Here is a 12,301-nt window from a genome sequence, read left to right as displayed (position 1 = left end):
AGACATAGAGCGATTTGTTGCTCACTACACCACATGTCAAAAACCTAAGCCACGCCTTAATCCACTTGGCTTATACATGCCTCTCCCTGTTCCTAGTTCACAATGGGAGGATATTTCTATGGACTTTGTTTTGTGATTGCTTAGTACAAATAAGGGGAGGGATAGTATTTTTGTTCTTGTGGACACATTTTCTAAAATGGCACACTTTATACCATGTCACCAAACTGATGATGCTAGCCATGTTGCTGATTTGTTCTTTTGTGAAGTTGTTCATTTGCATGGGGTTTCAAACACTATTCTTTCCAATTGGGATATCAAATTTCTTAGTCTTTTTTGGAAAACATTATGGGATAAGTTGGGAACTAAATTGCTCTTTTCTACTACTTGTTACCCTAAAACCGATGGACCAACATAAGTTGTAAACCATAGTTTATCTACCATGCTTAGGACCAACATAAGTTGTAAACCATAGTTTATCTACCATGCGAGGCCCACCTAGAACGGAAGATGTTGTTCTGTCTCGCCCAAGGCCAACCTCGGATGGAAGACACTATTCCATCTCGCCCGAGGCCAACCTTGGACAGGAGATGTTGTTTCATCAAGCTTAAGGCTAGCTCTGGGCAGGAGACATAGTTCCATCTTGCTCGGGGCCAACCTCGGATGAGAGATGTAGTTCCGTCTCGCCCGAAGATAGCTTTGAGTGGGAGAAGAAGTCACAACTCGCCTGAGGCCAACCTCGAGCGAGAGATCCAGTCGCGACTCACTTGAGGCTGACCTTAGGCGGGAGCATAGAAACACTCCATGGGCTGCTTGATGGGTCTCCTGATGACTTGCCTAGCAAGGCATGCCCTCGGGCCGCAACCAAGCTGGATGAGCTCGACTCGGGGAGGCAAAGATCGGATGACGAAATCATGCATTTATGCCTCGGGCAGGGAGGTTGAGCGTACCAAAAGTACCAGATACTCAGAGATGACTCGGATGAAGGGCAACTGAACTCTGGATAAGCAGGAATGCATGTCGCGTTAAAAGGAGGATTCATGTAGAGTTATAGTCATCACGACTTGTAAAGGGATAACCCTTTGGTTGTCTATATAAGGCCGAGGGGGTGCCCTATGATCTCATCATATCTCTCATCTCAGCTTGTCACATCCGACCACCACCTCATAGCACATAAGCCCTCTCGCAGCAACTACACCACCACTAGATCAACATGAGAACTCGCTCTCCACCACCCACATCTCGTCTGTAGCTCTTGTACACCAGCGAAACTCAAATACTCAGCCTCGACTGGAAGTAGGGTGTTACACATTTCAGTGGCCCGAACCTGTATAAACTCTTGTGTGATCCAACGTGAACCTGCACGTACCATCCAGTCGCAATCAATGACATCGTCCTTCTCAAAAGCACTATGTGGGGAACCCCGTGGTGCGTGGTCGGGTCATAAACACCGCCAGCCACTAGTGGAAATTGCCTGTTTCCACTGGCGGTTCCTTAAGCAGACCGCCAATGAACTTTGTGTTATAAATACACCTTCTTCCTCCCTGATAGGAAGTTTAGCTCGCAGCCAACTTGCATTGGAAGCGATTTCGGAGGTCCAGATTTCACAAAATACAAGGGGGAGGTTTTGATCTTCATTTTTTGGAAGAAGATTGTTAATAAAGGTTGGTTTATGTTTCTCTTGCCAATTTTGGTTCATTCTAGCTCAATTTTAGCCACATTTTGGATCTAGGGTTTCACCATGCGAGAGAGAAGAGTATAGCTAGGTTATTTTCTCTATTTCCTCAAATGAGGTTGCTTAAGATGGTTAGATTTTGTCTATCATCTCTCCTTTTTCATGTTTAGTTCTTAAATCAGTTTATCCATGACATATTTAGTTGTTTAATGAATGGTGCATGTGTTGTATGGTAATTAAGGTTGTTTTTATTAGTTGCTATGAAAGGTTGGTATTAAGATTTTTGTTTACTAGTTGTTAGGCAAGTTTGGCTTATGTTTCTCTTGCCAATTTTTGTTCATTTTTCCTCAATTTTATCCATGTTTTGGATCTAGGGTTTCACCATGTGTTAGAAATAAAGTAGTTAGGTTGCCTATCCAACCACCTGTGACCTTTCTTGTATAAATACCCCTTCATCCTTATTGACAGAAACTGCATAGCTTGCACGTAGCCCAACTTCCATTGGAGGGCCATGAAAGTCGCCTAGAGGGGGGGAGTGAATAGGAAAATCTGAAATTTATAAAGTTTAAGCACAACTACAAGCCGGGGTTAGCGTTAGAAATATAATCGAGTCCGAAAGAGAGGGCGAAAAACAAATCACAAGCAAATAAGGCGGATGACACGGTGATTTGTTTTACCGAGGTTCGGTTCTTGCAAACCTACTCCCCGTTGAGGTGGTCACAAAGACCGGGTCTCTTTCAACCCTTTCCCTCTCTCAAACGGTCACTTGGACCGAGTGAGCTTCTCTTCTCAATCAATTGGGACACTTAGTCCCCACAAGGACCACCACACAATTGGTGTCTCTTGCTTTGATTACAGAGATCTTAGGAACAAGAAATGGGGAAGAAGAAAACTGATCCAAGCGCAAGAGCTCAAAAGAACATGGCAAAACTCTCTCTTCTAGTCACTATTGCTTTGAGTGGAATTAGGACTTGGAGAGATTTTGATTCACTCTAATTGTGTCTTGTATTGAATGCACTAGCTCTTGTATTGAATGTGTTGGCTAAAAACTTGGATGCCTTGAAGTGTGGTGGTTGGGGGGTATTTATAGCCCCAACCACCAAAGTGGCCGTTAGGGAAGGCTGCTGTCGAAGGGCGCACCGGACAGTCCGGTGCGCCAGCCACGTCACCCAACCATTAGGGTTCGCCCGTTGGAGCTCTGACATGTGGGGCCATCGGACAGTCTGGTGGTGCACCGGACAGTCACAGTTCACTGTCCGGTGCGCCTTCTGTGCTTGCTCTGACTCTGCGCGCGTAGTCGCGCACTGTTCACTGTTCATTGTTGCTTTTGCAGACGACCGTTAGCGCTGTTAGCCGTTGCTCCGCTGGCACACCTGTAGAACTTATGATCTAGAGCAAACTAGTTAGTCCAATTATTTGTGTTGGGCAATTCAACCAGCAAAATCATTTAGGAAAATGTTTGAGCCTATTTTCCTTTCAATCTCCCCCTTTTTGGTGATTAATGCCAATACAAACCAAAGCAAATATATAAGTGCAGAATTGAACTAGTTTCCATACTGTAAGTGCAAACGTTGCTTGGAATTAAACCAATTTATACATTGATAGGATATGCATGGATTGCTTTATTTATTTTAACATTTTGGACCACGCTTGCACCACTTGTTTTGTTTTTGCAAATGTTTTGGAAATTCTTTTTCAAAGTCTCTTGCAAATAGTCAAAGGTATATGAATAAGATTTTGAGAAGCATTTTCAAGATTTGAAATTTTCTCCCCCTGTTTCAAATGCTTTTCCTTTGACTAAACAAAACTCCCCCTCAATGAAATTCTCCTCTTAGTGTTCAAGAGGGTTTTAGATATTCATTTTGAAAGAGGTCATACCAATTTGAAATTATATCAAAAATAAGATACCAATTGAGAAACTTCTTTAATACAAATTGAATAGACTACATTTTTTTTGAAATTGGTGGTGGTGCGGTCCTTTTGCTTTGGGCTAATACTTTCTCCCCCTTTGGCATGAATCGCCAAAAACGGATACTTGAGAGTGAAATATAAGCCCTTTTCAAGTTTTCTCCCCCTTTGGCAAATAATACATGAGTGAAGGATTATACCAAATTGGAGAGTGGTGCGAAGTGTCGGCGAAGGATGAATAATTCGATGGAGTGGAGTGGAAGCCTTGCCTTCGCCGAAGAACTCCATTTCCCTTTCAATCTAGGACTTAGCATGAAATACACTTGAAAACCACATTAGTCATAGCACATGAAAGAGAGATAATCAAAGGTACATAAATGAGCTATATGTGCAAGATATCAATCAAAATTCCTAGAATCAAGAATGTTTAGCTCATGCCTAAGTTTGGTAAAGGTTTTCTCATCTAATGGCTTGGTAAAGATATCGACTAATTGTTCTTTGGTGCTCACATAGGCTATCTCGATATCCCCCCTTTGTTGGTGATCCCTCAAAAAGTGATACCGAATGGCTATATGCTTAGTGCGCCTGTGCTCAACGGGATTATCCGCCATGCGAATTGCACTCTCATTATCACATAGGAGAGGAACTTTGGTTAATTTGTAACCATAGTCCCTAAGGGTTTGCCTCATCCAAAGCAATTACGCGCAACAATGGCCTGCGGCAATGTACTCGGCTTCGACGGTAGAAAGAGCTACTGAGTTTTGTTTCTTTGAAGCCCAAGACACCAGGGATCTTCCCAAGAACTGACAAGTCCCTGATGTGCTCTTTCTATCAATTTTACACCCTGCCCAATCAACATCTGAATAACCTATTAAATCAAAGGTGGATCCCTCGGGGTACCAAAGGCCAAATTTAGGTGTATGAACTAAATATCTCAAGATTCGTTTCACGGCCCTAAGGTGAACTTCCTTAGGATCGGCTTGGAATCTTGCACACATGCATACGGAAAGCATAATATCCGGTCGAGATGCACATAAATAGAGTAAAGATCCTATCATCGATCGGTATACCTTTTGATTTACGGATTTACCTCCCGTGTCGAGGTCGAGATGCCCATTGATTCCCATGGGTGTCTTGATGGGCTTGGCATCCTTCATTCCAAACTTGGTGAGTATGTCTTGAGTGTACTTCGTTTGGCTAATGAAGGTGCCCTCTTGGAGTTTCTTCACTTGAAATCCTAAGAAATACTTCAACTCCACCATCATAGACATCTCGAATTTTTGAACCATTATCCTACTAAACTCTTCACAAGTAGATTTGTTAGTAGACCCAAATATGATATCATCAACATAAATTTAGCATACAAACAAATCATTTGCAATAGTTTTAGTAAAGAGAGTAGGATCGGCTTTTCCGACTTTGAAGCCATTAGCTATAACAAAATCTCTTAGGCATTCATACCATGCTCTTGGGGCTTGCTTGAGCCCATAAAGCGCCTTAGACAGTTTATAAACATGGTTAGGGTACTCAATATCTTCAAAGCTGGGAGGTTGCTCAACATAGACCTCTTCCTTGATTGGTCCATTGAGGAAGGCACTCTTCACGTCCATTTAATAAAGCTTGAAGCCATGGTAAGTAAAGTAATATACGAATTGACTCAAGCCTAGCTACGGGTGCATAGGTTTCACCAAAATCCAAACCTTCGACTTGTGAATATCCCTTGGCCACAAGTCGGGCTTTGTTTCTTATCACCACACCATGCTCATCTTGCTTGTTGCGGAAGACCCACTTGGTTCCTACAACATTTTGATTAGGACATGGAACTAAATGTCATACTTCATTTCTCGTGAAGTTGTTGAGCTCCTCTTGCATCGCCAACACCCAATCTGAATCCCTTAATGCGTCTTCCACCCTATATGGCTCAATAGAAGACACAAAGGAGTAATGTTCACAAAAATGAGCGACACGAGATCGAGTGGTTACCCCTTTATGAATATCACCGAGAATGGAGTTCACGGGGTGATCTCGTTGTATTGCTTGGTGGACTCTTGGGTGTGGCGGTCTTGGACCCTCATCATCTTCCTTGTCTTGATCATTGGCATCTCCCCCTTGATCATTGTCCTCCTCTTGAGGTGGCTCCTCTTGATCTTTATTTTCATCATCTTGAGCTTGATCCTCATCTTGAGTTGGTGGAGATGCTTGATTTGAAGATGATGGTTGATCTTGTGCTTGTGGAGGCTCTTCGGATTCCTTAGGACACACATCCCCAATGGACATGTTCCTTAGCGTGACACATGGAGCCTCTTCATTATCTAGCTCATCAAAATCAACTTGCTCTACTTAAGAGCCGTTAGTCTCATCAAACACAATGTCACAAGAAACTTCAACTAGTCTCGTGGACTTGTTAAAGACTCTATATGCCCTTGTGTTTGAATCATAACCAAGTAAAAAAGCCTTCTACAGCCTTAGGAGCAAATTTTGATTTTCTACCTCTTTTAACAAGAATAAAGCATTTGCTACCAAAGACTCTAAAATATGAAACATTGGGCTTTTTACCGGTGAGGAGTTCATATGATGTCTTCTTGAGGATTCGGTGAAGGTAGAGACGGTTGATGGCGTAGCAAGCGGTGTTGATTGCTTCCGCCCAAAACCGGTCCGAAGTCTTGTACTCATCAAGCATGGTCCTCACCATGTCAAGTAGAGTTCTATTCTTCCTCTCCACTACACCATTTTGTTGTGGTGTGTAGGGAGAAGAAAACTCATGCTTGATGCCCTCATCCTCAAGGAAGCCTTCAATTTGAGAGTTCTTGAACTCCGTTCCGTTGTCGCTTCTAATCTTTTTGATCCTTAAGCCGAACTCATTTTGAGCCCGTCTCAAGAATCCCTTTAAGGCCTCTTGGGTTTGAGATTTATCCTGCAAAAAGAACACCCAAGTGAAGCGAGAATAATCATCCACAATAACTAGACAGTACTTACTCTCGCCGATGCTTATGTAAGCAATCGGGCCGAATAGATCCATGTGGAGTAGCTCAAGTGGCCTGTGAGTCGTCATGATGTTCTTGTGTGGATGATGAACACCAACTTGCTTCCCTGCTTGACATGCGCTACAAATTCTGTCTTTCTCAAAATGAACATTTGTTAGTCCCAAAATTTGCTCTCCCTTTAGAAGCTTATGAAGATTCTTCATCCCAACGTGGGCTAGTCGGCGATGCCAGAGCCAACCCATGTTAGTCTTAGCAATTAAGCAAGTGTCGAGTTCAGCTCTATTAAAATCAACTAAGTATAGCTGACCCTCTAGCACTCCCTTGAATTCTATTGAATCATCACTTCTTCTAAAGACAGTAACACCTATATCCGTAAAAAGACAATTGTAGCCCATTTTACATAATTGAGAAACTAAAAGCAAGTTATAGTATAAAGAATCTACAAGAAAAACATTGGAAATTGAATGGTCAGGTGATATAGCAATTTTACCAAGTCCTTTAACCAAACCTTGATTTCCATCCCCGAATGTGATAGCTCTTTGGGGATCATGGTTTTTCTTGTAGGAGAACATCCTTTTCTCCCCTGTCATGTGGTTTGTGCACCCGCTATCAATGATCCAACTTGTGCTTCCGGATGCATAAACCTACAAAACAAGTTTAGGCCTTGTTCTTAGGTACCCAAACGGTCTTGGGTCCTTTGACATTAGAAACAAGCACCTTGGGTACCCAAACACAAGTCTTTGACCCCTTGTGTTTGCCCCCCAATATATTTGGCAACTACTTAGTTTGATTTGTTAGTTAAAACATATGATGCATCAAAAGTCTTAAATGAAATGTTATGATCATTTGATGCAATAGGAGATTTCAACATATGATGCATCAAAAGTCTTAAATGAAATGTTATGATCATTTGATGCAATAGGAGATTTCTTTTTAGGCATTTTAACATGTGTAGAACGCCTAAAGCTAGAAGCCTCATTCTTATAAATAAAAGCATAGTGAGAAACAGAATGAGTCTTCTTAGCATGAATTCTCCTAATCTTATCCTCAGGATAACCAGCAGGATATAAAATATAGCCCTCGTTATCCTGAGGCATGGGAGCCTTGCCCTTAACAAAATTAGACAATCTTTTAGGGGCATTGAGTTTGACATTGCCTCCCTGTTGGAAGCCAATGCCATCCTTAATGCCAGGGCGTCTCCCACTATAGGGCATGCTTCTAGCAAATTTAAATTTTTCATTTTCTAAGTCATGCTCATTAATATTAGTACTAAGTTGAGCTATGTGATCATTTTGTTGTTTAATTAAAGCTAGGTGATCATGAATAGCATCAACATTAATATCCCTACATCTAGTACAAATAGTAACATGCTCAATGGTAGATGTAGAGGGTTTGCAAATATTTAATTCATCAATCTTAGCATGTAACATGACATTTTCATTTCTAAGATTGGAAATAACATCATTGCAAACATTTAAATCTTTAGCCTTAGCAATTAATTTTTCATTCTCAATTTTAAAGCTAGAGAGGAATGCATTCAATCTGTCAATCTTAGTAATCAAACTATCATTATCATTTTTAAGACTAACAATTGAATCATCACAAATATCTAACTTCTGAACCTTAGCAATTAATTTTTTATTTTCATTTCTAAGGTTTGAGATAATATCATGGCAAGTGCTTAGCTCACTAGTCAACTTTTCACATTTTTCTACTTCCTGAGTATAAGCATTTTTAACCTTAACATGCTTCTTGTTTTCTTTAATAAGGAAGTCCTCTTGGCTATCCAAGAGTTCATCCTTTTCATGAATAGCACCTATTAATTCATTCAATTTTTCTTTTTGTTGCATGTTGAGGTTGGCAAAAAGGGCAAGCAAATTATCCTCATCATCACTAGAGTTCTCCTCGTCACTAGATGTTGCATATTTAGTGGAGGCTCTAGTTCTTTTTGCCGTCCTTTGCCATGAGGCACTTGTGGCCGACGTTGGGGAAGAGCAGTCCTTTGTTGACGGCAATGTTTGCGGCGTCCTCGTCGGAGGAGGAGTCGGTGGAGCTCTCGTCGGACTCCCACTCCCGGCAAACATGGGCATCGCCACCCTTGTTCTTGTAGTACCTCTTCTTCTCCTTCTTCCCCCTCTTGTCGTCGCCCCTGTCACTAGAAATAGGACGTTTTGCTATAAAGTGACCAAGCTTACCACACTTGTAGCAAACCTTCTTGGAACAGGGCTTGTAATCTCTCCCCTTCCTTTGCTTGAGGATTTGGCGAAAGCTTTTGATGATTAAAGCCATCTCCTCATTGTCGAGCTTGGAGTCATCGATGGGGAGCCTACTTGATGTAGACTCTTCTTTCTTCACCTCCGTTGCTTTGAAGGCAATGGGTTGCACCTCGGGTGTGGAGGTGGTGCCTCGCTCGATGATTTGTTTGGAGCCTTTGATCATCAATTCAAAGCTCACAAACTTTCCTATCACTTCCTCGAGAGACATTAGTTTATATCTAGGATAAGCACGAATTAATTGAACTTGAGTAGGGTTAAGAAAAACGAGTGATCTAAGAATAACCTTGACCATCTCATGGTCATCCCATTTAGTGCTCCCGAGGTTGCGCACTTGGTTCACCAAGGTCTTGAGCCGGTTGTACATGGCTTGTGGCTCTTCCCCTTGGTGAAGCATGAATCGACCGAGCTCCCCCTCGATCGTTTCCCACTTGGTGATCTTGGTCACCTCATCTCCTTCGTGCGCGGTCTTTAGCACGTCCCAAATTTCTTTGGCACTCTTTAACCCTTGCACCTTATTATACTCCTCTCGCTTAGAGAGGCAAGGAGTATAGTGGTGGCTTGGGAGTTGAAATGCCGGATTTGGGCTATCTCGTCCGAGTCATAGCCTTCATCCCCCACAGATGGTTCCTGCGCACCAAATTCAACAATGTTCCAAATACTAGCGTGGAGTGAGGTTAGATGGTGCCTCATTTTATCACTCCATATACAATAATCTTCACCGTAAAAAACCGGTGGTTTGCCTAGTGGGACAGAAAGTAGAGTGCGTTTGGAAATGCGAGGATAGCAAAAGGGGATCTTACTAAACTTCTTGCGCTCATGGCGCTTAGAAGTGACGGACGGCGTGTCGGAGCCGGAGGTGGAAGGCGACGAAGAATCGGTCTCGTAGTAGACCACTTTCTTCATTTTCTTCTTCTTGTCGCCACTCCGGTGCGACTTGACGTGGGGAGGTGATTCCTCCCTCTTCTTGTTGCCGGACTCTCCCGATGGAGCTTTCCCGTGGCTTGTGGTGGGCTTGTTGCCGGTCACCGTCTCCTTCTTGGCGTGAGCTCCCGACATTACTTCGAGCGGTTAGGCTCTTAATGAAGTACCAGGCTTTGATACCAATTGAAAGTCACCTAGAGGGGGGTGAATAGGCAAATCTGAAATTTATAAAGTTTAAGCACAACTACAAGCTGGGGTTAGCGTTAGAAATATAATCGAGTCTGAAAGAGAGGGCGAAAAACAAATCACAAGAAAATAAGGCGAATGACACGGTGATTTGTTTTACCGAGGTTCGGTTCTTGCAAACCTACTCCCCGTTGAGGTGGTCACAAAGACCGGGTCTCTTTCAACCCTTTCCCTCTCTCAAACGGTCACTTAGACCGAGTGAGCTTCTCTTCTCAATCAATTGGGACACTTAGTCCCCACAAGGACCACCACACAATTGATGTCTCTTGCTTTGGTTACAAAGATCTTAGGAACAAGAAATGGGAAGAAGAAAAGCGATCCAAGGGCAAGAGCTCAAAAGAACACGACAAAACTCTCTCTTCTAGTCACTATTGCTTTGAGTGGAATTGGGACTTGGAGAGATTTTGATTCACTCTAATTGTGTCTTGTATTGAATGCACTAGCTCTTGTATTGAATGTGTTGGCAGAAAACTTGGATGCCTTGAAGTGTGGTGGTTGGGGGGTATTTATAGCCCCAACCACCAAAGTGGCCGTTGGGGAAGGCTGCTGTCGAAGGGCGCACCGGACAGTTCGGTGCGCCAGCCACGTCACCCAACCGTTAGGGTTCGACCGTTGGAGCTCTGACATGTTGGGCCACCGGACAGTCTGGTGGTGCACCGGACAGTCACTGTTCACTGTCCGGTGCGCCTTCTGCGCCTGCTCTGACTCCGCGCGCGCAGTCACGCACTGTTCACTGTTGCTTTTGCAGACGACCGTTGGCGCTGTTAGCCGTTGCTCCGCTGGCGCACCGGACAATCCGGTGCTACCCCGGACAGTCCGGTGAATTATAGCGGAGAGGCAATCCCAGAAACCCAAAGGTGGCAAGTTCGGAGTTGATCTCCCTGGTGCACCAGACACTGTCTGGTGGCACACCGGACAGTCCGGTACGCCAGACCAGGACAGCCTTCGGTTGCTTTGCTCCTTTCTTTTTGAACCCTTTCTTTGAACTTTGTATTGGTTTATTGTGAACATTTGGCACCTGTAGAACTTATGATCTAGAGCAAACTAGTTAGTCCAATTATTTGTGTTGGGCAATTCAACCACCAAAATCATTTAGGAAAAGGTTTGAGCCTATTTCCCTTTCAGGCCAGATTTCACAAAATACAAGGGAGAGGTTTTAATATTTATTTTTTGGAAGAAGCTTGATAAGAAAGGTTGGTTTATGTTACTTTTGCCATTTTTTGTTTATCTATGATATATTTAGTTCTTAGGAATTGCTGGTTTATGTTTCTTTTGCCAATTTGTGTTCTTGTGTGTTTATGTTACTTTTTTACAGGTGATGTGGAGAGAACCTCCTGAATATATAACTTATCAATGTTAGATCCATCATACATATTCGAGGTCTATAGGTTCATTGATGTCGCTATGAACCTTGCTTGGAGAACAAAGACAAAACACACATATTGTCCATGTATGGACTGCAAAAATGCTATTGTATTTAATGACAGAGAACAAATCGTATCTCATCTGGTATATCGAGGATTTATGAAGGATTACATAATTTGGACTAAGCATGGACAGGGCAGCTCTTCGCCTTATACAGTTGTAAACCCTGAGAACATCGATGACAAATTTCAGTTTGTTCACAAGACACAACAACCTCTTCCATAGAGTGAACATGTAGTGCCATACTGATCATGGTTACGCTGGAGGAAATGAACGTGATATAACCCATGTTCTGCCAAGTATTATGGATGAGGAAAATACAGAGTTGTTAGAGGCAATATTGCGTCGTCATACAGATCCATCGATGTTCTTTATGAAAGGTATGTAGTCCCTGATGAAGGCAGCAGAAGAGCCTTTGTACGACGAGTCTAAAGGTTGAGTTCACGATGCTTCGATCTGTGCTAAAGCAGTTGATGTTAAAAGCTAGATATGATCTGTCTAGATGTGTGTTGGAACTTGCTCTCAGCAGCAAGAAGGCCAACAAGGGTGAACAGTGGTGACAACAGGGTTACGTGCACGGGGGCAATAGCTCTGTTAATCTAGCCTCTCACGGGCACTGTGCGGGGGTATCTATAGGTATCTGAGTGCCCAGCGTCTTGTGTTAAGGACGCATGTGCCCTCAGACACCTATTTTATCCCCAGAATATTCCCATAAAGCAGGGTTACAAACTGTAATTACAAGTATCCCTTTACAAGTTAGGCCCGTAGTACAGAGGCGGCCACGCGGGGCCCGTTACAATGGGCCAGATCACACGTGGGCCTTGGGACTGAACGAGGACGCGCCGCGGGAGGACGTCGCCGCAGGCCTT

The sequence above is a fragment of the Zea mays genome, chromosome 6 (genome assembly GCF_902167145.1).
Source record: "Zea mays cultivar B73 chromosome 6, Zm-B73-REFERENCE-NAM-5.0, whole genome shotgun sequence".
In the NCBI taxonomy this organism is placed as follows: Eukaryota; Viridiplantae; Streptophyta; class Magnoliopsida; order Poales; family Poaceae; genus Zea; species Zea mays.
This window is presented reverse-complemented; position numbering follows the sequence as displayed.